This window comes from Lissotriton vulgaris, chromosome 5 (assembly GCF_964263255.1).
Source record: "Lissotriton vulgaris chromosome 5, aLisVul1.2, whole genome shotgun sequence".
NCBI classification, from domain to species: Eukaryota; Metazoa; Chordata; class Amphibia; order Caudata; family Salamandridae; genus Lissotriton; species Lissotriton vulgaris.
Window position 1 is genome coordinate 1,119,770,451 of NC_141693.1, and position 27,403 is coordinate 1,119,797,853.

The following is a 27,403-nucleotide window of genomic DNA, read 5'->3' on the forward strand; positions in this document are numbered from 1 at the left end:
CGACCCCTTCGTTGGCTGATGCAAATGAAGGGGGAAAATCCCAAGTTGTTGAGGTGGTCCATCTCCCTACAGGGAATGGACTTCTGGGTGGAACATCGGCCTGGAGTGGACCACGCCAATGCAGACGGTCTCTTCAGGTACTTCCGCCTTAGTGATGAGGACTCCCAAGGGGTTGGGTAGTTCTCCCCACTTTCAGCTGGGGGGGACGCGTGTTAGACCTGTCTGGCTTTTTGGCGTAGTCCCTCCTCATTATTATTTATTTTGTCCCCTTTTTGCCCCTCATACCCTTAATAATTTTTGTCTACTGACTTTTTGTAGGTGTTGGCCAGGGGGATAGGTGTTCTTTCTCCCCCTCATAATCTTTTACCTCAGGCCCAGAGGCCTGTTCTGACAGGAAAGTTGGCACCACCTAAAATGGTGGCCACCAACTGCCCTAACTGTCACACACAGAACTTGGCCATAGCCTCGCATAGGGCATTCTAGAACCTTCTGGTCCATTCTGGACCACTGAAGGGCAGCCTATATAAGGCGGAATGCGGGGCAGCCATTTTGTGCTGACCAGAGAGTGGAGGAGTGAGGCAGTGGTGAGAGGAGGAGGACGCACTGGGAGCAGTTAGTTTGTCCTTGTGACAGACAGCCACTACAGGGAGACGTTCCCCCTTCAACCCCTGACCAATCCCTCCCAACCACCTTCTTCTACTGAAGAGTGTAGTCCTCTGCCCAGCGTAGGATCCTAAAGAGACTGTTCCAGGTTAAGGATCCCAGTGAGGTTATTGCAGCAAGGGTTCGAAACGAAGTGAGGCTAATCCTGGTGCCTCTTCCCCTTACCCGGTTCATTCATTGGTCGCAGACCGGTTGCTGGAAACCCCCTCTCCCCTAGCGCCACATCGCCATCGTGTCCCTCTTCCTACCTGAGGTGGAGGAGGCAGTGAAGTGACAGGCTGTATTGCCCCTAATCGGCGCGAGTCAAGCGGCGCCGTGTGGAGCATTGGCTGGATCAGAAGGTGAGGAGCCGTCCTGTAGTGGTTTCCCCGGCCCGCGGAGGTGAGGAGAGTGAGGGGAGGCGCTGACGCGAGTGCGCGATCTCCAGGGAGGAAACGCTGCTCCCTCGCGCATGCCCCAACGTTGTAGTGTCCCGGGCGCAGGCGGGGCCTAGGGTCGAGCAGGCCCGGGTGGACGCCTCCTTCCTGGTAGCGTAGGCGGAGAGTAGTAACATCAGTGCGAGCGCTACTGCGCAGGTCTGAGAGGGAAGTGGCCCCGCCGAGCATCAGAAGGAGCGCCGGCCGCCTCAGGAGACCCGGAGAGAGTCCCGCCTTCTGCCGCTTACCGCCGCAATTGTTGAGGTAATCTCCCCCTCGCTCGAGCGCCACACAGAGGAGCCGGCGCGAGCGAGAGGGGGGGAAGTGAAGCCGATTGCTGATAGGGGAAGCGGTCGAAATCCTTTCTCCGCTCGGGCACCGCCAGAGGAGCTGGCTTGAGCGGGAGAGAGGAGCGGAGGTGCCCTGGGGGCGGGTGAGCCTCGCCAGGACTGGGCATTATTAATCTGTTACGTGGTCTTCACCACTCGTTCCCCGGCAAGGCCGGATCACCAAATACAAGTAAGGAGTGTGGCAAGAGGGCAGGCTTGACTGAAAGCTACGTTACTGAGACTGGGAAATTCTCCTAAAGTACTTGGGCATTGCAACAGAAAGCCTCATTGGTCATTGGGGCAGGGCAAAGTGACCAAGTCAGTAATTCTAGCCATATTGTTGAAAATGATGTCTGCTTCCTTTACAGAGGGGGTCAAGTGAAGAAACTCTTCAACAGTGGTTAAAAGGAGGGGTTTTACTAACGTGGTGCTGTAGTACTCTTTTTGGGTTGAGGGAAGTATTAAGCTCCTCATGCAGCACTCAGGTGGTTTCATACAGCTCGTGTGATTTCTGCACTTCTCATTGGGTGTGCGCCCTTGATGTGATTAAAGGTTTAGAGTCCTACTTCATAACCACACCTAATTAAATGTTAGAATCTGAGTGAATGTGCTAGTGATGTGAAATTGATGATTTGAGTTAGCATTTCTGCAGGGACTGTATCAATTAGTGACTATATTGTATTGCGCTATCATCCCTGGAAGTGGGACTGCTAATTTGGAGACTACTAAATATATAGTACTGGAAATACTGTTTGCTAAATTGTGATAGGAGTTCAAGAGTATAGTAATTGCTTTCAAGACAAATTGTGATGTAACTTGGAATCTAAATGATAATTGGCTAGTAATCTAAAAAGTGTAACTGCTAATTCTAAAAGTAACCTGAACTGTTCTAAGCTGTGTATTCTGACAACAAAGAGAATATTATTTTTATAAAGCAGCACGTATTTTTCCACATTTTTGGTGTAGCGTTTTCTTTTTGAGTGCTATTGCGTGGTTTTACTGTTGGGTGGTTTGCAACCTTTACACTGTGCCTCTGAATGTTAGTCTTGCCCTAGGCCAGGCTACCCCAGTTCCAACAGGCAGTATGAATTACAGTCAGTTTCAGGCTTAACCGGTTTGTGAATCACAATGATTGTTGCTCATTGGAGGTCCAGAGGCAGCGCACCACAATCTCGCAACTCCCTTAGGAGATTGAGCATATGGGGGGACAAGAGGCCTGAATATTGTTTAAAGAACTCCACCTGTAATCCATTAGGTCACGGCATTTGACTTGACCTCATTTTGGCAATTGATCCCGCAACTTACTCCCGAGCAATATCCTTGTCCAGTTCTGCCCAATCCTCAGTGGTCAGCATGAGCAGATCCACTCCAGCCGGATAATCTGCCAGCCTGAGGATGGGCCTGGTAAAATGAGGCTTAGTAGTCAGCAAAGGCATCCGCTATGGCCATTTTGGATGAATGGAGGGCATCGGTCTTGGCCACAATACTGTTGATTCAGCGGGAGGCTGCCTCCTGCCTACTGATTCAAGCTGGAAAACACACACAAATGATGGACGGAATTTAGAAATCAAACATTCACCCCTAGTCAAGAGATCTGGATTAAATCCATCATTCCTTTGCAACCATGCCACCCCAGTTCAGACCCAGTCATATGCAATTCAGTCTTGACCCTGCTCCTCATGGGAACAGTCCAGCCTGAACTGCCAACCCAGGTCCTCCCTAGACCAGAAACAAGCATTGTGGGACCGGTTTCGAGGTATCATATCTCTTCAGCCAGGCTAGCTTGAATCCAGTGACTCAGTTAGCCCAGGACCCCTGTCTGAGCATACCCAGCGTACTTAGGGCAAGAAATCAAAAGACAAATGATAGATGATGGATTTGTTGCCCTAAGTGGGAAGGGTATGTCCAGACATAGTTCCCATTCTCTCTGTGCCACTGGATTTAAACTAGCCTGGCTGGTGAGGGGTGTTACCTCGAAATTGGTCCGAGGATGATTGTTTCCAATCCAGAGAGAACCTGACCTGGCCTTTGGGCCTGGACTGTTCCCATATGGAGCAAGGTCAAGACTAATTTGCATATTGGCTGGATTCAAACTGGGGTGGGGTGGTGTGCAAACAAACAATGGTTATCTATCATTTGTTATTTTGTTGCCCTTAGTGGGAAGGGTATGCCCAGATTTGGGTCCAAGGCTCACTGTGTCACTGGATTCAGGGTAACCTGGTAAATGAGGAGTGATACCCTCAAACCGACCCCAGGGTTCTTGCTACTGGTCCAGGGAGGACCTGGTCTGGCAGTTTGGGCTGAATTGTTCCCATGAGGAACAGGGTCAAGACTGATTTGCATATAGCTGGGTACAAACTGTGGTGGTATGGTGAGCAAAAAACGATGGATTAGACCCAGATCTGTGACTGGGTGTGAATGTTTGATTTGTTCAGCATTACATCCATCACTATTTCTTTTTGCTTTTACTAAGCCAGGCTAGCAATGTGTCTGCCTTATCACCAGCATAAAAGATGTGGTGCTGTGTTGCCAACAATTGCCTATGGGCTTCACCCATAGCCAGGTCTTGATACATGTGAGGGAGCAACTCTAGGGAGTGCAAAGCATAGGGGTCAGTGCAGGCCCCGGGGGAATTCATAAGGACTACAATCTGGTGTTCCAGGCTCTCTATCTCCGCCACCTCTCTGTTTTTCTTCTGGGACAGGGCATTCTGTGCCCAGTCCTGTAACACTGCTTTGTAGTCCTCCCATAGGACCATCGCAGAATTGACCGATTCCTGATTCTGCAGGAAACATAACTTAGAGTATTTTCTAATATTGTTTGCAATTTCCACTTCCCTCAAGTCACAAGCATTCAATCTCCAACTTGTTTCTCGCGGGCGGCCCATACCCTCCAACATAACCCAAAGAGGGGAGTCATTGGACAGGCCCCTATCCAAATAGTCTGCCTGGAGTACCCTGGCTGTTCAACCAGCATGGACAAAGAATGTAGTCAAGTTGGGAAAACACTTTATGTACTCTGAAGAAATACGAATTGTACCTATGTAAGGGGAAGTGGTAGTGCCACAAGTCGCTGAGACCTAGGAAGTGTGAAACATTAGCAGAGGAGTGGGCTCTGTTGATACCGAAGCCAGCTTCAAGGGATCCATATATGGGATGAGCTCATTGAAATCACCCCCCACAACATGAGCTGTCAAGGTGGTTTACAAAAGAATCGCCACCACCTGATCATAGACCGGCTGTTGAACTATGGGTGGTGCATAGACATTAATCAGCGTAATATACTTTTTGCTCCAGGTACCCTGTACTCTCATGTATCTCCCCTGCTGGTCAACCCTTATGGAGATCGGAAACGGGGGTTGATTTCTCTGACAAGTATTGCAACACTCCTCAAACCGGAGGTGTACACTGTATGCACTAATACCATATAGGCACCACCGCCCAGGAAACAACATTGGGTCCCTTTTAGATGCTTCTACTGAAGCAAAACATACAATGTCAGGCTGCTGGCGTCGTATATATACCATGTAACTAGACCCAGTTTCACTTTACTATCCAGCCCATGGACATTCCAGGACATGATATTAAGGATTTGGGTGTCATGTAACCTATCCTGCATCATTTGATGGTAACTAAGAGGCCGGGGCTGGCTCCTCTGGTTGTGCAGTGGGTGCTAGGTAGGGATGCAGAGTCATCCTCCTAACTAAACTGAAACAAATGAACTCCCCCCAAATGAGATGCCAATCTGGCATCACTTTTACCCCCCTACCCCATATCCTGCTGCCCGCCCGAGTATGAGAAACACTGTCAACTGGACAACCATTTGTGTATCAGGCAAGAAAGGTCTGTCGCCCACCCTCAGACCTCTGTTACCCTAGTAATGATTAAACTACTACAGAATTAACAATTCTTCATAAAGTAAACCACTCTCGCCACCCTGGAGTGAAGAGAGAAATAAAAATAGAAAGGACGAGTCCAGTAAAGGTTTCCCCCTGCAGAGGTGCTGGTGAAGAAGAAAGAAAGAGATGGCTGACAGGAAGGAAGAGAAACAAGGACACCAAGCCCACAGTCCAGCCCGTTGACTCTGATTCCCGGATCTGATAGCTGCATATACACTGTAACAAACAAAATCATATTCCCACAATAGTGTGGATACGTTAATCAGTGCCATATCACCAACAGTTCCTACTCACACCAGGAGAGCCAGGCATGGCTCCCTCACCCCTCGCCCAAACGGGAAGGACAAGTAGGGCAGAGCCAGTGCCACACCAGCAGGCAACTCCAGATTAAGAAAACTGGAAAGTTCAGTTAAATTTTGAGGTCTGGTGTATACTCCACCACCTCCGAACTAGTATCTTCTGATGTCGCTGAGGTGACCATCTCCACAAGAGCTCTGGCCTACTCCTTCTCCTGTCTCTGGGTCTTAATGTCCAAAATTCCATCTGTTTGAACCACAACCCAGGTCACTGTAGCTGATCTTCATTGTCTCCTTAAGTGCGTCCGGCCCCCATCCCTAGCCGGTGCCTATCCCCCTGATCTGGTGTACTTCACCCAAGGCTAACAGGGGCGCCCTAACCACAGACCTACAGGCAGTTCCACACCTCCAATGTAGTCATGAAAAAGTGGGACTGTCAATCATGAAGTACCTTCAGCTTTGCAGGGTGCAGTAACATGTCTGTTAGGCCCATAACTTTCAACTTTTATTTAGCCCCGCAAATGATTGATGCTGTTTCTGGACCAACTGGGTGTAATTGGGAAAGATACATACAACATAATTCTCGTGCTCCAGGTCTCCGTGTAGTCTGACCTTATGATGGAAAGCATCCCTGTCCTAGTAATAAAGAGTTTCCCTACCAGTGTCTGATGCAGAGCCCCCACAAGGAGGTGCGGCCCTTTCAACAACAAACACAGAGGACAGGGCAGTCTCTGGGATCTACTTTCTAATCCACCTTTCTAGGAAGAGCTCAGGTGCGCAGCCCTCCACCCCCTTGGGAAATTCAATGAATCATAGGTTGCACCTCCTGGAGCGACCCTCAGTGTCCTCCGCACACTCCTTCAGGCTCTGCATATGTGCTGTCAGTGTTGTTGCTGTGGCCCTAAAGGAGGTGAGATACTTCTGTATATGAACTACCTGTCGCTTCATGGCCCTGGATCTATCCGCCACCTTACAGAGGTCCAGTGCGATGGAGTTGATCTTGGCCTGGACATTGGCAATGGATGTTTCGATGACCATAAGTATTTGAGTGCTAATGGGGCCGTGGCTCATCTGGACACCTGGCACATCTGGACATCTCCACGTTGGCCGTGAAATGTATTTTAATTTGCTGGGGACCATGGGGCACTCTATCTCTACCGACGGCGGTGTCCCGATAGAGGACAGACAGGGCTGAGATGGAAAGACGCCTGCCCGCACAGCATGGACAAGGTATTCCAGGTTGGATACCCCTAGTGCCTCCATTCCAAATCCTGACAGAGTTTCCGCCAGGGAATATTTTTGGTACTTAGAAGATTCTTGACTACATCTCCCCATGAAAACATCTTGTAGCACAGGGACCAGATCACACTTCTTCCCCAGGCTCCAGCTTCCAGATGTGCCCAAGGCAGATCAGGTCCTAGCCATGTAGTTAACTCCACGTGTTGGTCCCAGATATGCCAGGGAGGGAGAGATCTATGAATCCACTGTCCAGCACCCACAGTCTGGGTGGGCCCAATACACCACAGCAGTTCACTCAACCACTGCGGCAGTTCTGGAGGGCAAGAGGACACCAGAGATCCCCAAAGCAGGGTTGAATCAAACAGTACATGCTGCTGGCCACCACCTTGTGCCCAGAATGGGGTTGAACTGGTGATGTAGGATCAAGCCCTCTCCCACCTTTTCCCAGAGACGACAGGACCAGGAGGTGGGGAGGGGCTCCACAATGGACCAGGCTGCAGAGGGTCCAACTGGCTCAGCAGCACACCGTCACTCCGCACTGGTGACAGAGGGCGCCTTAGTCCAGTTGCACCCTCTGTGTCTCTGTAAAGCAGGTGACCACCGGCACTCACAACAGCCTGAGGGCGGCTGCAAGGCTAGCACCTCATCCTGAAACCGAGCACAAATAGCACTGCCACCTATCATCAGTCTCCTTCAAGGCCGCATGTCCCTCTGGGGCAGGTGGCCATTCCCAGTGGCCAAAGTCTGTGTAGTACTCAGTGACACACAGGGGTCACAGCAGTTACTGTCACTCACAGGTTTTGGGGCTCCATAAACAGTCATATGCAGTGAGGTATGCCAAACCTTTGTCCTCAGCCGCCCACTACTCACAATCAGAATGGAGGGTGAAGGGACTCTCCTAGCCTGGGCTATGAATGGCCTGCTGCACCTGACAACACAACCAGGAGGACCTTTGCCCTGAGGCAGCCAGGCAATTATTGCCACTCTGGGCAACGAGATGGGGGAAGAGAACTGCACTTCCCACAGAAGCACAGGGGACACATGTCTAGTCCCTGGCACCCTGAAAGCAGCAGGTGGGAGCCTGAACATCCTTTGCACGGGACTTGCTGGCTGATTCATCGCTCCGGTACACCATGTGACCCTCTGGGCTGCTGTTGCTGACAAGTGGCTCCGGTCTGGAGCATGGAGCAGGCCCCAAGGCGGGTGCGCGAGGAGTGGATCCAGTAGAGAATAAAGTCACTTTGTAGCGTCTCACCTCCATGACCACTGAAGGCTGCGGGGCCTACGGGAGTCTGTCCGGCAGGACTCAGGCAGTTTCCAAGATGTAGGCACTGGCCCCCAGTGCAGCATGCGACCTCCAGCACAGTGTGACTCACTCAGGTCGGCAAAGAAAGGGGACGCTCGGGTTAGGCCACACTCCCGACATGACCAGCTGGTGCAGACCGACTGCACTGTTGACTCATGGCCACACCTCCTGATCGACCATGAAGCATCACCCGTGCCCCGATCGTGTCTGATCCCTACCCCCTCAGATGCCAGCACAGGTGGAACAGGATCCGCTGCCTCGTTGCTCCTCGGGCCCACTTGGCTGCACACGTCTAGCTGCACAGCAGCAGCAATCAGGTCAGTTTCCCCTCTTCTGGGAAAAATTGCACCCAGCCACTCCACCCGTACACAACTTACTTCACAATTATGGGGCCATATTGGAGGTTTTGGGCATCAGATGGGGAAGGATGCGTTTGGATAATACAGGCGGACCAGCAGCTTGGGTCTAACACACCTGGTTGGCCATCTTCCCGGGCAGTGCCTTGTATCAAACTATACTATAGGGCCCATTAAGATGTCGGGCGGATTGCCTCCGCCAGGGTAGCGGTGGCCACCGCCACCCTGACGGAGGCAATCCGCCCGACATCCTTCCCTGCATTCCTCCCCGCCATATTAAGATGGCGGAGGGGACCGCAGCGGTGGGAAACACCGCCCGCCTGTTTTCCGCTCCGGTCGCCTTGCGGCCGGGGCGGAAAAGGGATAACATGGTGGCAGTGTCTATCAGACACCGCCAGCCATATTAGAATAGGCATTTTTCAATGCCTGTCCGTGGCGGCAATGCCGCCACGGAGAGGCATGCGGTGTGCACTCTGGGGGGCCCCTGTGGGCCCCCAGAGTGACGGCCAAAGGGGGGTGGCACACGGGGGAGTACCTGTGGTACCCCCCTGCATTTGCATAATCGCAGCGGCAGGCACCGCGCGGTGCCTGCCGCTGCAATTATGCAAATGTGTGCATTTGTTTTTAACATTGTGGCGGGCGGTGCAGTGAGCACCGCCCGCCACAATGTTAATTTGAGGAATGCGCCCGCCACTGTGGCGGGCGCATCCTAATGCCAATGTCAGGACCCCCGCCCTTTAGGCGGGCTGTCCCGATCTCCGTTAGGGTGGTGGGTGGACTTTTTTCGCCCGCCATCCAAATGGACCCCTATTTTGAACTATTTTAAATTAATTTAATTTAACATTATTTAATATGGGGTTTTTATGTCCCTATTGCCATTATTTTCTGTGGGAGTGTGCTACAATTTCAGTCGTAGGCCATGATTGGTGCTGGACCAAGAACTGATTGGTTTTGCCTGTATTAACTGGTGCAGGGATGCAGCATATCGAGTAATAAATATCAAATTGCACAAATATTGTATAAAAAATATCTTGGGTCAGGAATATCGATAGACAAATTCTCGTGGTAAAGGATATTGATTTAAAAAATATTAAAGTGTTTCATATCATTTGCAAAATTGAAGTTGTTAAAAATTTTGATTTTTTTATTCATGTTATGTATTTTAGTCTATATTTTATATTTGTGTGATGTATGTTTTTTTGTATAAGAATTGTTTGTATGATTATTGTATGTGTTAACATTTTGTTAGATATTCATTTTTTTTATTTGAATTTTGCATTTTTAGTTCCGTAGTGGGTTGTGGGCTTATAGGGAAATAGGATGTGACGTAATTTAATTATATAAAATGTATTGATCATTTTTAGTAGTTAATTTTTTTGTGGTTTTTATTAGAATTTTGTGCTTTTAGTTCTGTAGCAGGTTGTGGGTTTATAGGGGAATAGAGTGGGATGTAATTTAATTATATTACATTTATTGAATCATTTGTATTTATTACTATTTATTCAATGGAGATGTTATAGCATTAAAGGTGTAAATTAAGGTATTATTTATTATTTAATAATTAATTGTTAATTGATTTCAATTAATTAATTGGCAAATAATGATTGTAATTGTGTAATTAATTTTAGGTGTGTGTTGCAGTGTTTATAGGTAAAACTGGTGGGAAGGATGGGAAGTAATATATTTTTAATTGATTAATGAATAATTATTTGTTAATTTTAATTAATTAGTAATTAATAATGGTAATTGTGTAATAATTTTAGGTGTGTGTTGTGGTTTATATAGGTGTAAATGGTGGGAATGGTGTGAAGTAATTTATTTTGTATTGATGAATTATTAATTAATTGTTAATTAATTTCAATTAATTCATTAGTAATTATTTATGGTAATTGTGTAATTAATTTTTGGTGTGTGTTGTGAATATTATAGTATTAAAGAATGTGTACTCAATTAATGTTTATTATTTCTTTTATTAATAATATTTTCTAAACTAATTAATAATGTGTTAATTATGGAAATACATTTAAATAACAAGGTTGAAGTCTTTCTTTATTGGTGAGGTGTTATAGGGCAGGAAATAAAAGAAATACATTTATGTTTTAAATAATTTGTCTGTTTTTAAAATATTTGCTCCTTTTCAATAAATATGGGTTTATAAATACATTTTTTTATTTATTTAATACAATATTTGTAACTTTTTGTTATATGTAATTAATATTATAATATATGTTATTTTTATATGTTTAATATATTTAATTGTATAGTTTTTAAATATTTTTTATTTATTTTTAAAAGTATTACATTTTTTCAATTGTTTGAATGTTATTAGTAATTTTTGTTTCTCTGCTGTCAAACACTTTCTCTACTGTTGCACTCACTGTAGTGGGAATACTAACTTTTACCCCTCCGCTATCTAGCACTTTCCCTACTGTTGCACTCATTGGAATGGGAATAGTAATTTTTAACCCTCGGCTATCCAGCACTTTCCCTACTGTTGCACTCACTGGAGTGTGAATTGTAATTTTTAACACTCTGCTATCCAACATTTTCCCCACTGTTTCAATCAATGGAGTGGGAATAGTCATTTTTACCCATCCGCTATCCAACACTTTCCCTATTGTTGCACTCTTTGGAGTGGGAATAGTAATGTTTGCCCCTCCGCTATCCAACACTTATCCTACTGTTGCACTCACTGGAGTGGGAAGTGATTTTAATTCTTCTGCTATCCACAATTTACTCTACTTTGGCAGTCACTGGAGTGGGAATAGTAGTTTTTACCCGTCTGCTATCCATCATTTTTCCTACTGTTGCAATCACTGGAGTGGGAATAGTAATTTTTACCCCTCCGCTATCCAACACTTTCCTTACTGTTGCACTCTTTGGAGTGGGAATGGTAATTTTTGCCCCTCGGCTATCCAACACTTCCCCTACTGTTGCACTCACTGGAGTGGGAATTGTAATTTTAATTCTTCCGCTATCCAACATTTACTCTACTTTGGCACTCACTGGAGAGGGAGTAGTACATTTTACCCCTCTGCTATTGAGCACTTGCCCTACTGTTGCACGCACTGGAGTGGGAATAGTAATGTTTACCCCTCCACTATCCAGCACTTTCCCTACTATTGCAGTCAATGTTGTGGAGTAGTAATTTTTACCCCTCTGCCATCCAATACTTTCCCTACTGTTGAACTCACTGGAGTGTGAATAATAATTTCAACCCCTTCGCTATCCAACATTTTTCTATTGTTGCAATCAAATGAGTGGGAATAGCCATTTTTACTCCTCACTATCCAACACTTTCCCCACTGTTGCACTCTTTGGAGTGGGAAATGTAATGTTTACCCGTCCGCTATCCAACACTTTCCCTACTGTTGCACTCTTTGGATTGCGAGTAGATATTTTTACCCCTCTGCTATCCAACACTATACCTACTGTTGTATTCACTGGAGGTGAAATAGTAAATGTAATTATTCCCCTATCCAACATTTTCCCTACAGTAGTATTTATAGTATTGCAAAATGTATGTTTACATTTTTTTTTCAAGTTTAATGTTTTAATTAATTATAGAATGTTTTTTTTATTTTAAATTATTGATATATGTTTATGTTTGGTTTTTATATAATTTAAAAGTTTAACAATTAAATAAAGATAAAGTTAATAAATTATTTTAAAATAAATATATGTATATGTATAACTTATTATATTTGTGTGTTTATATTTTTTTAATTCAGTTTATTTTTATATTTAGTTAAATTGCATATTACATTTAATTTATTTTGCTAAAGAGAATCATATTTTATATATTTAATATATATTATTTTATTTATATTTTTAAATCGATTTTTTACATCTATATTTTTAACTTCTATATTTTAGAGTCAATATTTTTGTACTTACCTGTTTAAGTATATGGAGTCAATATGTTTGCATTCTATAATTCTTCATCTATATTTTTATCATCTATGTTTTTGCTTTTGATATTTCGTAAGTGAACCGTAATAACTCGTACTCATAAATTTTGCTCCACCCCCTGTTTTAGGGTTTAGGGACCTCTAAGTCAAAACGTTTGTGTAATTTTAACCCTGTTAATATTTAAACTCTATGAAATCTGAATTATCATAAATCATTTACCATACTAATATATTCTCTGTTAAACAAATATTCTCATTGGATGACCATTAAATATATTATTGACCAGAGTTGCATCTAGCCCTATATACTGCTTGTCAAACTGTGGACATATGGGGGTCGATTCCGATCCTGGAAAAAAAACGTCCGTACGGTTTTCATCCTGAGCCATCGCCGTACGATTCGTACCCGTCTGTCCGAGTCTCGTAGTACAATCCGCATTCCGTCAATCCGTCCGAATCGTCGGGATCCGTACATATTGCAAGGCTGAAACAGTGAATCGTACGACTCGTACACACGCCGTACAACCCGACGAGTGCGATCCGGACCGGGGTATGAGGACACGATTCGTACGGTCCACGTCAGGTAAGGGCGAATCGTACGGAAAAGCACACAATTACCTACACACCGTACGGTGCTTACAACCCATGATAGCAGGGTTACGGTGCATACCCCTGCGATCTTGGGGTGTATGCACCGTACACCCAGCGAACATGGGGTATGGTGCGTACACCCCAAGATTGCGGGGTACAGTGCGTACACCCCGTGATCGCAGGGGTACACACCGTACCCCTGCAATCATGGAGTGTATGCACCGTACCCGGGGGGGGCGTTCTGTACCTGTTTCGGGGCGAACTCTGCTTTTATGGCTGTTTTCAGCTCCTGTAGAAAAAGGGTCGTACGGTGCGTACCCGACAGGAATCGTATTTGCCGGGTCGGAAAAATCACCCGCAAACCATACAGATGTCACGTACAGCGGGTTTCGAGGGAGATTCGTATGGGGATTTTATTCGTACTGTCTCTGTATGATTCGTACGGAGTCCAGCTCCTGGAACGAATCGTACTTTGTCGTACGTACAGGGGATGTTGCAGGGTACGATTTGTACCGGAAAAACGCTCCAAATGGCTATTCGGAGCGTTTTTTCCCGGATTCGGAATCGACCCCCTTGTAGGGCCACAAAAGAGTTATCAACCATTGTTTCATAAGGTCAGCGAATTTAGGACAGAGTGTGGATAATTCATTTATTTTTCCTGGGTAGAATTGTTACAATCACACTGTATTCACCATTCTCCAACCTAAGGGTGGGCCTATGCATCTACATTTACAACTCAATTCTGCTCTAGATCTTAGTATTTCTTCTAATTAACATTGTCTATTACATAAAGTTTTACACTGGAAATAGATACCTTTCACAGCTCTTTGACACCCGTAAAAGGGAATGTGTCCACTGCCATTCTGAGAAGAGAAGTGTCAACCTGCATATCACTTTCTTATGTAGATCAGTTGTCCTTCTCAGGTCAGAGAATTTAAGTTAGGCATAAGATATTTCAAGTGGCACATGGCAGGTATTCAGGGTTTACCAAAATATTACCTCTTCTTGAATAACACAGTTCTCTCTCGTTTTCTAGGCTGAGCCATATCCGAAAAACATGACTGGTTTAAAAGCTTTCCAATTATATGTGCCCCTTAACCCAAGTTATGCATCCAAAGGTATGCTTGGAGTTTCTTGAAGAATGCTTGAAAGCATTCTGAAATCTCAACATTCAATCACTGCCAGAACAGAGACATCCCATGCCCCTCCCTAAAGCTCAGCAGCATAAAGTGCAGTTGGAATTGAATTTGCTTTGTGTGTCTCAGTAATGCAGCTATGAATGTCCTATTGAAAAGCGCTAAGTCTCTGGTGTTATGAATCAGCACTCTTCTCTTCAGCTGCTGTGCCTGATTTACAAAGAAATTCCCAAATTGATGTAATGGAGAAACTGTTTCATTCTCATGCCAGCCAGCTCATGGTTCATCTGTAAAAGTTGGCGTAGATTTGGATCAATTAATTAAAAGTCTTCTTTCAGCCTGGCCTGACAGTGCTTCTGTCTGCACTACCTAGGGGCCGTCCGCCCGCCATCCTGATGTAAAATGGAACTGCCGCCATAAAGCCGGCGGTCCTCTGGGTCCATTAGGATGCGCCCGCCACACTGGCGGGCACATCCTGCATTTTTAACATTTCATCACCGCCCAGCGCAATGCTAAAAATGCACATTGTGCACTTCAATGCACAATGTGACAGGCACTGCGTGGTGCCTGCCACGTTGTACAGTGAAGTGCAGGGGGGTGCCATAGGTACCCCCCATATGCACCCTCTACCCCCGCGGAGTCCCGCGACGGGCCCCCAGAAGACTATCCCATCTGCCTTAAACCATGTCCCCGCACACACCCTAATAAGGATGGCGGTGTCTAACAGACACCGCCACCATATGAAAACCCTTTTCCGCCCGGTCAACTCCTTGACTGGGTGGAATAGCGGCGGCAGGTCTTCCGTCTGCCGCGGTCCCCGAGCCATAGTAATATGGTGGGGGGGAAATGGGTGGTGGGTGGGGAAGGATGTTGGGCGGATCGCCCGACATCCTAATGGGGCCCCTAGTGTTATTAAGGGGGTCATTAGGAAGTCCACCCGCCATCCTTACGTGGAATGGGATCGCCCGCCATTGGTGTGGGGGTCCCGTTGGTGATATTAGGATGTGCCCGCCAATCTGGCGGGCGCATCCTGCATTTTTGACATTGCGGCGGGCGGTGCTCTCAGCACCACCTGCCGTAATGCCAAGAAGGTATGTCGTGCAGTTCCATGCACAACGTGGCAGGCACCTTGCGGTGCCTGCCATGTTGTGCATAGAACTGTAGGGGAGTACCATTGGTACCCCCCATGTGCACCCCCCACCCCCAGAATCCCTGCGGGCCCGCTACGGGCCCCAATTGCAAGAACTGCCTGCCTTTCCGTGGCGGAAAGGTATGTCCCCACAGATATGCTAATATGGTTGGCGGTGTCTCCAAGTCACCGCCACCATGTTAACAACTTTTCCGCTCTGGTAGACTCTTCGACTGGGTGGAAAACTTGCAGACAGTCTTTCCGTCCAGAGGGGTCCCCCCCACCATGGTAATGTGGCGGGGGAAATCTCTTTGCTGGTGGTTGTTTTTGGCAGGCGAATCGCCACCGCCATACTGGTGGTGGCGATCCGCTCAGTATTTTAATGACCCCCTAAGTCTTTAATAATATACATGGGTTTTGGCTCTGCCCACAGAAATACTTCTTTCTCACCTCCTACTATGGGCAGCGTGATAAATGATTCCACCTCGTTTTTAGTTATTGCATTGCAATGCATGATGGAATATTTTACATATCAAAAGTACCCTGAATCATAACACACAATTGTATTGTATAAGAAAAAGCATTTGCTTTTTAGTACTTATTATTATGAAATGTATACATGGAGGGGAGGGCAATAGCAACCTGGCAAACCCTCTTGGGTTACAATATAGTTCAGTCAGCCCCCCTCCTCCATCAAAGCTCACATGAGAATTAACATCGGTGACAGGGTCATATTGAATATATATTCTAATGGAAAGTAGGGCTGCCTGAATGAGATCAATTCTCACTCTTACAGGGTCCATCTGATTAAACATTGTCTTGAAATCCAAGCAGGGCAGAAGGAAGAAGCTTGCAATACTATTAAATTGTTTTTATAAATACTTCATCTTACAGGAAAGATTTGCTCTGCAGTTCCTTTGGAATCAAGAGGAAAGAAGTCACCTCCGGCCATGCTATTAATCTATGGAAGCAATCAACTAAATATTTTTTCTCAGTCACAACCTAATTGGTTGCCATAGCCCTCATATCGAACTTCTTCAATTACTGCGACAATAAGGCTTTACATTCTGAGTTTGGAACTTCATTTGATATTGGCAGAATAAAACGTGCCCTTTTTTGGAAACTTATGTAGAAAACCAAGCTAGGCAGGAAACAAATCCAATTACTAATACATAGTATCACAAATATTCTGGTATAGCCCACTTTGCTGTGAAACAGTTACCACCTGTGGGCTCAAAACCACACCCACCATCTCCCCACACCTGCTCACATTCAGATCTTCGTGAGTCTCCCCTTCTGCGCTTTTTCAATTCACCAGACCATATCGCCGGCTTGCAGGGCTAAGCGTAGTAGCTGCTTTTCAGCAGCATGTTGTGCTACCTCAAAAGATGAACAGTGAAATGATGGACACAGTAGGTCATGAAGTGAGAAGTTTAACAGAAAACACAAAGGTGATGGTTGCAATTCTGAGGGCTTCATTCCAGGCCATTATTTTTCAAACCTACGCAAATTCAGACACAGATCAGCTGTAAGATAGTCATCCTTGATCTAGTTCCAGTAGGAACAGTTCAGCCCAAACTGATAGGCCAGGTCCCGTCCAAATGGGAACACAAGCAAACCCAAATTATTTTTGGCAATACTTAGGCCTCCCTAGTGAGGTATAATCTGAGTGCGGGCCATTTTCCAGGATATCTTTTCTTGTCCACTCTGTCACTCCAGACATTGACTAGCTATAAAGAAATCAGTTTTAGTCATGCTCCAATCAGATACACCTTCCATCCCAGTAAAATACATGACATTAGGTTTTACTGACGATGTGCGCCAGCTACACAACCTCCCTTTGTCTGGAGAGTACACACTTCTCTTTTCTCCTCAACATTGCTCTTTTTCCCACCATCACATATTGTATTATCCAAATGTGATATTAAGGGTCCACAACATGGTGGAAGGTCATAAGGCAACCATTCAGAGGGTCTTAAATTTGCTACAAATGTGGGAACAATAGGCAGATAAGTGGTTAAACTTCAACTATTTGGCATCAAATAAAATGCCTGCACCAAAAGTGTTATAATAATCACTCATTGAAACTCTTTCTTCACAATTGCAACTGTACAGTGTGGCTTGAAAGATATAACAAAAACATTGAAAATTAGATTAGGCACTTACCCCTTTGGCTTAATATATATCTCAACTGAAAAAGAACACAATTCCTGTTAGTTGCAGAATGACATCTTCTTTGTTGCAACAGCTATTGTTAGTGTGTGAGGCAAGATTTTTGTTCCTGCTAAAAGTTAGGTGCATGTTTTTTGTCTTATACATTTTGGAGGAAGCAGAATTCATTTCTGACACAGCTCACACAACACTGTTTTGGAGGAACAATTACACATCTCCTGCATAAATGAACAAACATAGGCAGAAGACAAGGAATTAGCAAGAATACTCACTCTGCAGAATAAGTAAATGGAAGGTGAAAACAAAATAATCTCTGAAGCTAAAAAGTGAGTGTTTTCAAGTGTGAAATGTCTATGCAAGGTGTTTTTTATTCTTTTGCAAAAAATGAAATAAACCAGATCTTTGCTGTGTGTAGATTGCTCTTTACAGTAGATGTATTCCCTTTTTACACAACACTTCACTTAAGGACAGAAGTACTTTAGGGCTGATTCCGATGTTGGACGGAGTCAGGTCCATCCGACATCGGTCAGGAGCCGTAACCAACCGACCTGCGGTGCTCGGTTACAGCCCGACAAGTATGATGCGAACAAACCCTGTTTGGTCGCACTCGTATACTTCACAATGGGAGCATGAATTCCGAGCGGAATGCATGCCTCCATTGTGAAATTCAGGGGTGCAGTTTATCCCTGCACCCTGTGGCCGGCACCCCAAGGTGCCTGCCACAGGGTGCAGGGATCAACGGAGGGGCAACATAGGTGACTGCCTTTTTGTACCGGACACACCGGCACAAAAAGGCAGTGAAAAACTGCCTTCGTACTCCCTTGGTCGTAAAGAGGCAACCAGGGGAGTACTGAAGGATTTCAGGAAGACAGACGGGCTCTCTGAGCCAGTCGTAAGCCATCCGTAAATCCGAGTCGGATTCTATTCCAACCAAGCCCATCAGAATGGCTTGGTCGAAAAGGAATCCGGCCGACACGTTCCGCTTCAGTCGGAAGGGCTCCGAACATGGTTCGGAGCCCTTCCGACCGGAATCGACCCCTAAGTTAGAATCGATTTATAGAATACGGTCGGAAAATATGCACAGAATTTGTAGACCGACCTATGCACTAGGGGTGCGGTGGAAATATAAGGAGCCCTAGTGAGTCAAATAACACTGTTCCTAATGAATATTCATTAGACAGCTCACGATTCGCAGTTTACTATGATTGGCTACAATTAGAGTGATGGTGTTCTTCCAGAAATTGCTTCTCACAACGATTATTTTTAAAGCATTCTGACTTCCTTGAAAGAAACAGGGCTGCTTTCCAAAATATTTTCTGTGAGTTGGTCCCTTGTTCCACTTACTTCTGTCCCCGAATTTTGTATTCAGACTCACAAAGGGAAGGAGCTCCAAAGATGACCCCCTCCCTTTTACAAATAAGTTATCACCCCTGTTTTGGAGTCAATAACTTATGAATGATATACAACCAGATTACATTGGTTTGGAAGGGATGCTCAAAAAGACCTCTTCCACACAGTGATTCATAAACCAATTCTGAACTCATTTTAAAAACTGGTAAAACTTTTCTGAAAATTATTTGAGCAAATAGGTAAAAGCTTTTTTGGTGTAACAAACCCGCACATTTTGTGAATTTGAGGATTTACCACTGTTCAAAAGCTTTGTACATATTGCCCTGTACTTGTCTATTACTTATTAACCCTGTTCAGATGAAAAACAATCTAATGCAACCCATTTTTAATCACAAACCAGTCTTGTTTTTACAGCACTCGATGTTGTGATGTCCTCGGTGATCTGCACTCCCACTTTGCACACAGTAAAAACAAAAGGATTTAGATAGGAATTCACCTGCTGCATTATGTCCATCTTCATTCTATTCAGATGTTCCAGCTGGAGTATTCAAAAAGTGAGAACAGAACGTTATCAAAATGTGTTGAATATGGTTGGACTTCACACACACACACACACACACACACACACACACACACACACACACACACACACACAAATGCATGCATGTACACACATACACACACAAATGTGCGCTCATAATTAGTATTCATACACTAGCCATCCAAATCAAGATGAACAGAGGCCAGCTCCATTGCTGTAATAGGGCCTGCTAAGGATGCGATCCATAGGTCACGCCATAGTCCTCGCCATATATCTACTTGACTAGCCCTCACCTCATCATCGCTCTTCTCAGACCACAACTTATTTCAATACATCACCCTAGGAAAGTCAAACTCAAACTGAGGACAACAAAAGAGTCCACTGTCCAACTCAAATATGCAATGTGTTCCCTAAGAGTATACTTATATATTTCCTCACCATGAATAGCTCCCAGTACATATTCAGTAAAGGATCATGCTGTTCGCCTTACAAAGAATCATAACAACTGTTTTGATGCCCTTTAAAGTGTGATTAATATTACATCGGTGCAAAATATAGGACCTAGTGAATGAAATATTTCATAGTCATATCTTCAGTTCATGTCCAGGTTATCAACAAGAAATTCCTGTCTACAAGAGATGTGTGTACAGCTTGAACTTTCAAACAAAAAAAGCCACATTAGGTCATGTCATAAGGTATCAAGGGGCTGACCATATGCTTCCTATCATTGCCAAATTTCATGTTTAGATGTACGTTTCTGTTCTTTTAGCAAGCCTCATCATGTAGGAAGTGTGGGACTGCTGTTTGATACCCATTCTGGTATGGTAGGTTAAAATTCTTGGACCTTTTTCCACAGTGAGAACTCCAGAATATTTATAAGAGCCTTGTCATACACTTTTAATAAAACATTTTCAATATCTTTTGAGCTACAACCTGTTTATTTAGGAAAACATTCGCCACACATTGTCACATCTCCATTAGGTAACAATGTAGGCATTAGGAGAGCAATTAGGTCTTGCTCTTCCTTATACAATGTACACATAGAGAGTCTGAGCACAGTATGCAAAGTCGCTCTGTCCAGCAGACAATAGAAGCACAAAACAGAGCTTTATCGTGTTTTGGGGGATCTTTTCCCTCCAACCTCGAGAGATCTCCGTCACTCTGCCCAGCAAACCTTCATTTAACATATGGAATGTTTGACAAGAGAAAACTTAAGGTTTAGTTGTCCTATGTGATCTATGGAAGTGGGGGAGGTATGAAACCCAGAGAAATCACAGCGAGACCTGTACCAGATCCCACAAAACCACAACAAAGTTACAAAGACTCACCCTGTAGTCCAAATAACAGATGTCTTCCTGCAGCATGCCGATCTGTAGGTGTGGAGAATGGAGAAATGCTAGACATAAACAGTGGTAGCACCAATCTAGACTTACAGAGGTATGGTATCCAAAGTAAGTCCAGGAGGTCCAGATCCATACCAGATTTTGAGGATCACCATTGACTACATATACATATCCATATCTATCTATCTATCTATCTATCTATCTATCTATCTATCTATCTATCTATCTATCTATCTATCTATCTATCTATCTATCTATCTATATACATAATATATACACACATATACACACCCACACACACACACATATATATATATAAATATAAATATATATATATATATATATATATATATATATCCAAGAAAATACCGTCACTCGTGAAAAAGCGGCGAAGGCTGCGAAACGCGTTGGGTGTTGTTGCCGATTAAAAGCACTTAAACAAAGCTGAACGGGGCCTCGACTCTCTGTCATGTGAATGTTGAATGACGGTATTTTCTTGGATCTAAAGGGGCAAGGCAAAACCCCGTCGAGACCCGCCATTAACTAAGAGGCGCTGGCGTGAATTTCGTCAGTCTTTTGGAATATATATATATATATACATATATATATATATATATATATATATATATATATATATATATATATATATATATATATATATATATATATATATATATATATATATATATATATATATATATATATATATATGTATATAGATACACACACACACACACAAGCTCCCTTCAGATTCATTGGATGTAATTTGATCACATTTGTATCCATTTTGATACCTCGTAAATCTGACATGGATCCCATCAATGATTATATATGCTGGGCATCCAATTTATATTTAGGGTATGCCAGGTTAGGAGATAAATCCTAATCAATCAAAATTTGGCTTGCACTATATAATCTGTTTGTTAAGAATTCCAAATCCCTAAATTTTCTTCCATGTTGGATCTAGACTTTCTTTTATAAAATTCTTCAAACAGAGATTTAGATGATGGACTATTTCACAACATCAGGCAGTCTGTGACTTTGATCGTGCTGAATTTATTCACATACTGCCTTATTCATACCAACAGGTCAAAAACATAGAGGACAACAGAGAAATAAAAAATATCTGAGGAGTGCCTTTTCCGCAATTACATAATACAGAATTATGAAACAGATAACTGCAACTTGTGCCAAAGTTCTAAGTAGCTATGTGCCATGTGAGCCTTGGAAACAATGACTGGGACCCCTTTGAACAAAGTCAATATTAACACTGGTGATCTGGAAATGATGCTCATGTGATTGACAAAGATACCAAGAAACGAAAAGACAGATCAGAGGAGAGTAAAGAAGAACTAGAAAAGATAAAATGAGTGACAAGGCAGGCAGACAATGCCCAGCCTTCTCCTTTTAGAAACAAAATGTATTGATATAAATGGACCACCCTCCCACTCATTGTGGCAATGAGAGGTTTAGATAGTAATTTGAGGTAGGGCAGTTGATGAGTGGGACAGAGGAGTTTTGGTGTATGGATTGGATTGAGATTCTTTCCGTATATCTGTAAGGCATATTGAAGTTGTGGAGCTGGCTGCACAGGTAGCAGGCTATGAATTTGTTCTGAAATTGGTGGGGCTATGTTTAGTTAGGTGAATAGCCACATTAGAGGAGGGTCTGATAGTCATGTATATGTCGCTACACATCAGGCACTTCAGGGTGACAACCATCAGGAATAGAGGGGGGAAAGAATTCATGACTCTCAACAGACTACTGGTAGATGACGGAGAAAGTGAGCTGATAGGCCAGACACGTGATTCAATTGGGAAGAGTGCTGATGAGTCTATTGGTGAAGAGGCTGTGGAGGAGCTAGGTTGGGATATGGCAATAGTTGAATTTATATATAAGATGCTGAGGGGATTTAGGTTTGAGTTATGACAGGCTAAGGGAAGAAGGGGAAGAACTTTATCTGGACAGCAAGAGCACCATAGAAGACCATAGCAGAAATAGTGCTGTGTGGAAGAGATGCACAAGTGAAATATCAAAAAAGACCACCTAAGGAGCTGTGCTATATATAAGAGATGTGCCTGACGGAAATTTAGTGAGGATGGAAAATGTATTGATTATTTTTACAAAGAGAAGCCCGGTGTAAATACTGATCGCCTGAAACGTATGTTTTAATGGCAAAGCAGCAAATGCAAAAAAATACCTCACTTCCCCAGAGTGTCATGTATAGCATACCTCACTTTCAAGCATCCTCCTTTCTTCATCCGGAGTGTACAGCTTAGGTTTTTGCTTTAAAAAAAGGAGGCAAAAGAGTTATTAAACACTGCACAACACTGAAGATTGCAACTAATTGGTGAGCTGAAAATCTAAGAAACTGACACTCTACATCCCCAGTTACTGTTGGGGCAGAAACAATGCTCAATTTGCCGCACCCCGCATATATTCTGAGTCCACAGGGATCAGAATTTATCAGGCGAGATAAATAGCACCCAATTGCGATTCGTGCATGAAAATGGGGCATAACATGCATATTTCTGTGCTACCTGCACCAAAATCCTCACATTCCATTATCTATCTGGTTAAAACTACAGGGGTAGGTTGCTAACTGCTGAACCTGTAGAGTTACTGGACGTATTGGAATTAGTTGGGGCATACATGTGAGCTTGCAAGCTCTACATCCCTCTGCATTTTCTCAGAGGCCCTTTGAAAAGAAAGGACAAATCAGAAAAACTCAGGTGCTGAGGTTGGCAGCAATAATAATAACCATACCAAAAAGAATAAAATAATGATAATAACAATAGTAATAATCATAATAGAAGGAAGACGTACAAGAAGAAGAAAAAATGTTAACTCTTACTAAAACCCGACTTAGTGGTATGATCGGTAGTCAGTCTTGCAGCCTCTCCCAGTCACCTAGTCCTCCACAATTGATGTTGGGCAAACCCGGGAGGCACTGCATCGCCAAGAAATAGCCTGACCTTTGAGAACCTTTTTTGGAATAACACTTTAGTCTCCAATCACTTCAACTGTCATAATCGCCTTTGCTTTCAAATCCTAGCTAGAATCTTGGGTTCAGCCACGACATGGCATTGAGAGAGGCCACTTACAGGGACTAAACTATTTATCTAGCACCCCTCAAACTTCCCTAAACAATAATGTAATGGACTTACAGACAAAAATGTGCAAACTGATTATCACCACTCCTGCCTCCTGTCTTGATTTCAACTATTCCTCATTTGAAGATATATCTTAAATGTTCCTCCCTGAACATTAACCCTCTCTATTGCCTAATAGTTCTCTCTAACAAATAAAGCATTGATGAATCCATCATCCTCTTAGAACCCTTTCTCCCAGCTTGTTCTTTTCACTGTATGCTGATTTCAACCTGGCCAACAACTGTCATGCACAAGATTCATCGTTTGTTGCCCTCCTACATGACCTCTCGGGTACTCGGACACTCTTTACCTGATTGCAAGAAACTTCAAGGCCCACTCATGATAATAACTTAATAGCTATTATCACCTGTTGTTATAACTCTTCCACCTCGAATACAAATGTATCTGCATCATCTGCATGAACCCAGATTGTGTATCCGTTACAAAGTATAAGTCCTCCTTTCAATCTATTTCATTCTGCCCCTCTTCCTCCTGCCCATGAGCATTTAATGCAGTCAGCAGTGATCTTGTCCCCCATTCTTCATAGTCCTTGAATACTGCCACTCCCTCCACACTCTGCACCTGGTCATGGACCACCCCTCCAATCCACACTATGAAAACTAAAATCCATACAACTTTCCCCCATCCAAGATTGATGGGAATCGAGCACCACTGAGATTCTATTCAACTACAAATATTCCCTCTCCTTCCTCCCCTCTGACATTGAACGTGCTGTATGCAAAAGGGCATCAACATGATTAAAACTGGATAAGGTAGATGAGAGACATTAATTGTTAAATAATATAACCAAAAGACCAAAAGCAGCAGACAAGGTCAAGCACAACGGATCTTAAAGTTCTTTGAAGTTGAGGTGGTGCAATCACTTCCAACACCCGCTGCTGTAGGATGTGCTATTTACCAAAATGCAAAGAAACAAAATGGAAGGTGCACTCAAACAAAGTCAGTAACAAAAGTAATTTATAATTATCTTCTTATTTATTCAAAGGGTATTCATGAAGCAAAGGCACAGCCAACGCGTTTCGTTTCCATTTGCCTTAAGGAACTTCGTCAGGGCGAGTTAATATTCCTAAGGGGCAGTATTCGTAAGTCAGCTGAAAATGAGCCGGAAGTGACAGCGTGCTCACTAGGTCATGGTTCGTAACCTTGAAAGGGAAAATGCAGCCCTAGTGTGGAAGGTCACGAGTAGTTCCAGTTGGTGCGGTAAGTTCAGAATGTTGCAAATACTATTATCAGCCGCAAGTAGGAAACAATCCAAGAAGGACGGATCGTGGCGTCTTAGTTCTCGTTCTAAGACGACAGCCCGATGTAAATAGTCCAAGAATAGACGCCTCTTTCGCTGACGGTACTTGGAGCCGAGACCCTATCACAGGTGCGGCATCGCTTCTTCAACTTCTGACTTGGGTCATTACCTGACCCGTAGCGTTTTATTCTACGTTAGCAGGACACATACTATGAACTTCTGTTAAACTTGGACTATTTTCATCGGGCTGTCGTCTTAGAACGAGAACTAAGACGCCGCGATCCGCCCTTCTTGGATTGTTTCCTACTTGGGGCTTATAATAGTATTTGAAACATTGTGAACTCACCGCACCAACTGGAACTACTCGTGACCTTCCACAGTAGGGCTGCATTTGCCCTTTCAAGGTTACGAACCATGACCTAGTGAGCACGCTGTCACTTCCGGCTCATTTTCGGTTGACTTACGAATACTGCCCCTTAGGAATATTAAATCGCCCTGACGAAGTTCCTTAAGGCAAATGGGAACGAAACGCGTTGGGTGTGCCTTTGCTTCATGAATACCCTTTGAATAAAGAAGAAGATAATTATAAATTAATTGTTAAATGTTCAAGGCAAAACATTGTACACCAAAAAGGGAAAAGTAATGTAATGTCTCAGGGCTTGGTTGGTAGGAACCTAGGTGTGATTTCAAGCTGACCACAAACAGCAGGGTTGTCTCACTGCTCAGCTTATGTACTGTTAGCTTGTTCTATGACCATGAGGTGTGCCCTCAATGAAAGAATAGGCTCGCTGTCCATGCCCTATGTAAGTCACATAAAGTAGTGGTGGCAGCAAACTGAGTTTTGTGAATCATTAGTATGACAAGGCCTTTTTCTCTGCCTCTACACATACTCTCATGTAAGGTTCTGCTGTTGGGTTATGTGAACCCCATATTTTGTGCTGGTATTCCATTTGTGTGTCGAGTGCACATGTATGCAGTGAGTTTGTAGCATATGGTATGATGACTCTGTGTAGTGTCAGTCTGGGTGCTGGTTCTTGTGAGGTCTAATTTAATAGCACCTGGTTTAGCCTGGCGCAATACTGAGCACGAATACCTCTTCCCCAGACATTGAAAGTGTATTGTCTGTGGTCCTGTCACTGGAAGATGGAGTATCAGACACAGAACGGAATGATGGTTGAGAAAAAGAATCCCTTAGAAATTCAATCAGTTCTTTGTTAGCAAAAGGCTGCAGATTACTTCTCCCTGAGTACTGCTATGTGCTGGATGGCATTGGTCGGTCGTAGGCTCCAGTTTCTGCTTTCAAGATGATGAGGTTTCTTGGCCAGGCCTGCCATTTTATCTGTCACTGATTACTGCTTCAGGAAGGCTGATGACTTTGGGCAAAAATGTAACACTTCATTTTGTCCTTATTTAAGATGCATCTGCTTGTAATCCAGAATACTTTTTACCTGCTTTAACCAATAATCATACTTTTAATAAAAATGAATTGGCCTAACGCCAAGAAACCTATCTAGGTGAATGATGCACTTTATAAATGCCATAGCTGTAGGAATCATCACCTTGCACAAAGGATGTGTCTTAGGAGCTGCAAAAAATTACTTTTGAAAGAGAACCAACTAACATCAGTTCTGAAACTGCAGACAATAGATCCACATCCCTTGACCGAAAAATGTATATAAAAGTATAATGATGTCCACTCCACTGTGTTCCAGTTCTAAGGTCTTCTTAACTAAGGGAGAGACATCTCAGCCATGTACATGGACTGCTGTGTGACCAGCGCTGGCGTATGCATGACAGCCAGTCTCCTGAGATGAGATCACCAGAAGTTTGCACTTTCTGCTTCAATAGCTGAGGCTCTACCTAAACTTAAAAGCCCATTCGCCTGTTGAGAGAGGGAATGAGTGTGCCTCACCCTGCAGGAAGAGGGATCCTTTAGGAGAGACGCTGAGTGTGTTCCAGTCTGAGGAACACCTACGGACAGTGAACTGCTACAAGGGAGCAAATTCATGAGCAGGAGTGCAAACCCGAGTCCAGCAGCCTCCCTGAGCTATTCTTGCCATGAACTGCACTAAGATTTTGAAGTTGCCAAGCAACATGTAATTGGCATTCTCCTGTGTGCCCGGGAGACTGACGCTTATGACAATGTCAGAGATTCTTTCTCGTCAAAGAAGTAAGAGCCTTATCAGCCAGGAGACTGCAACAGTCATGCACCAACCTACTGACAACCGGCACAGAGGCTGCAAACGTTATCCAAGGATACCTTATCCAAGAATACGACCATCCACACTTTGATTATTTTGAGTTAACTGCACCT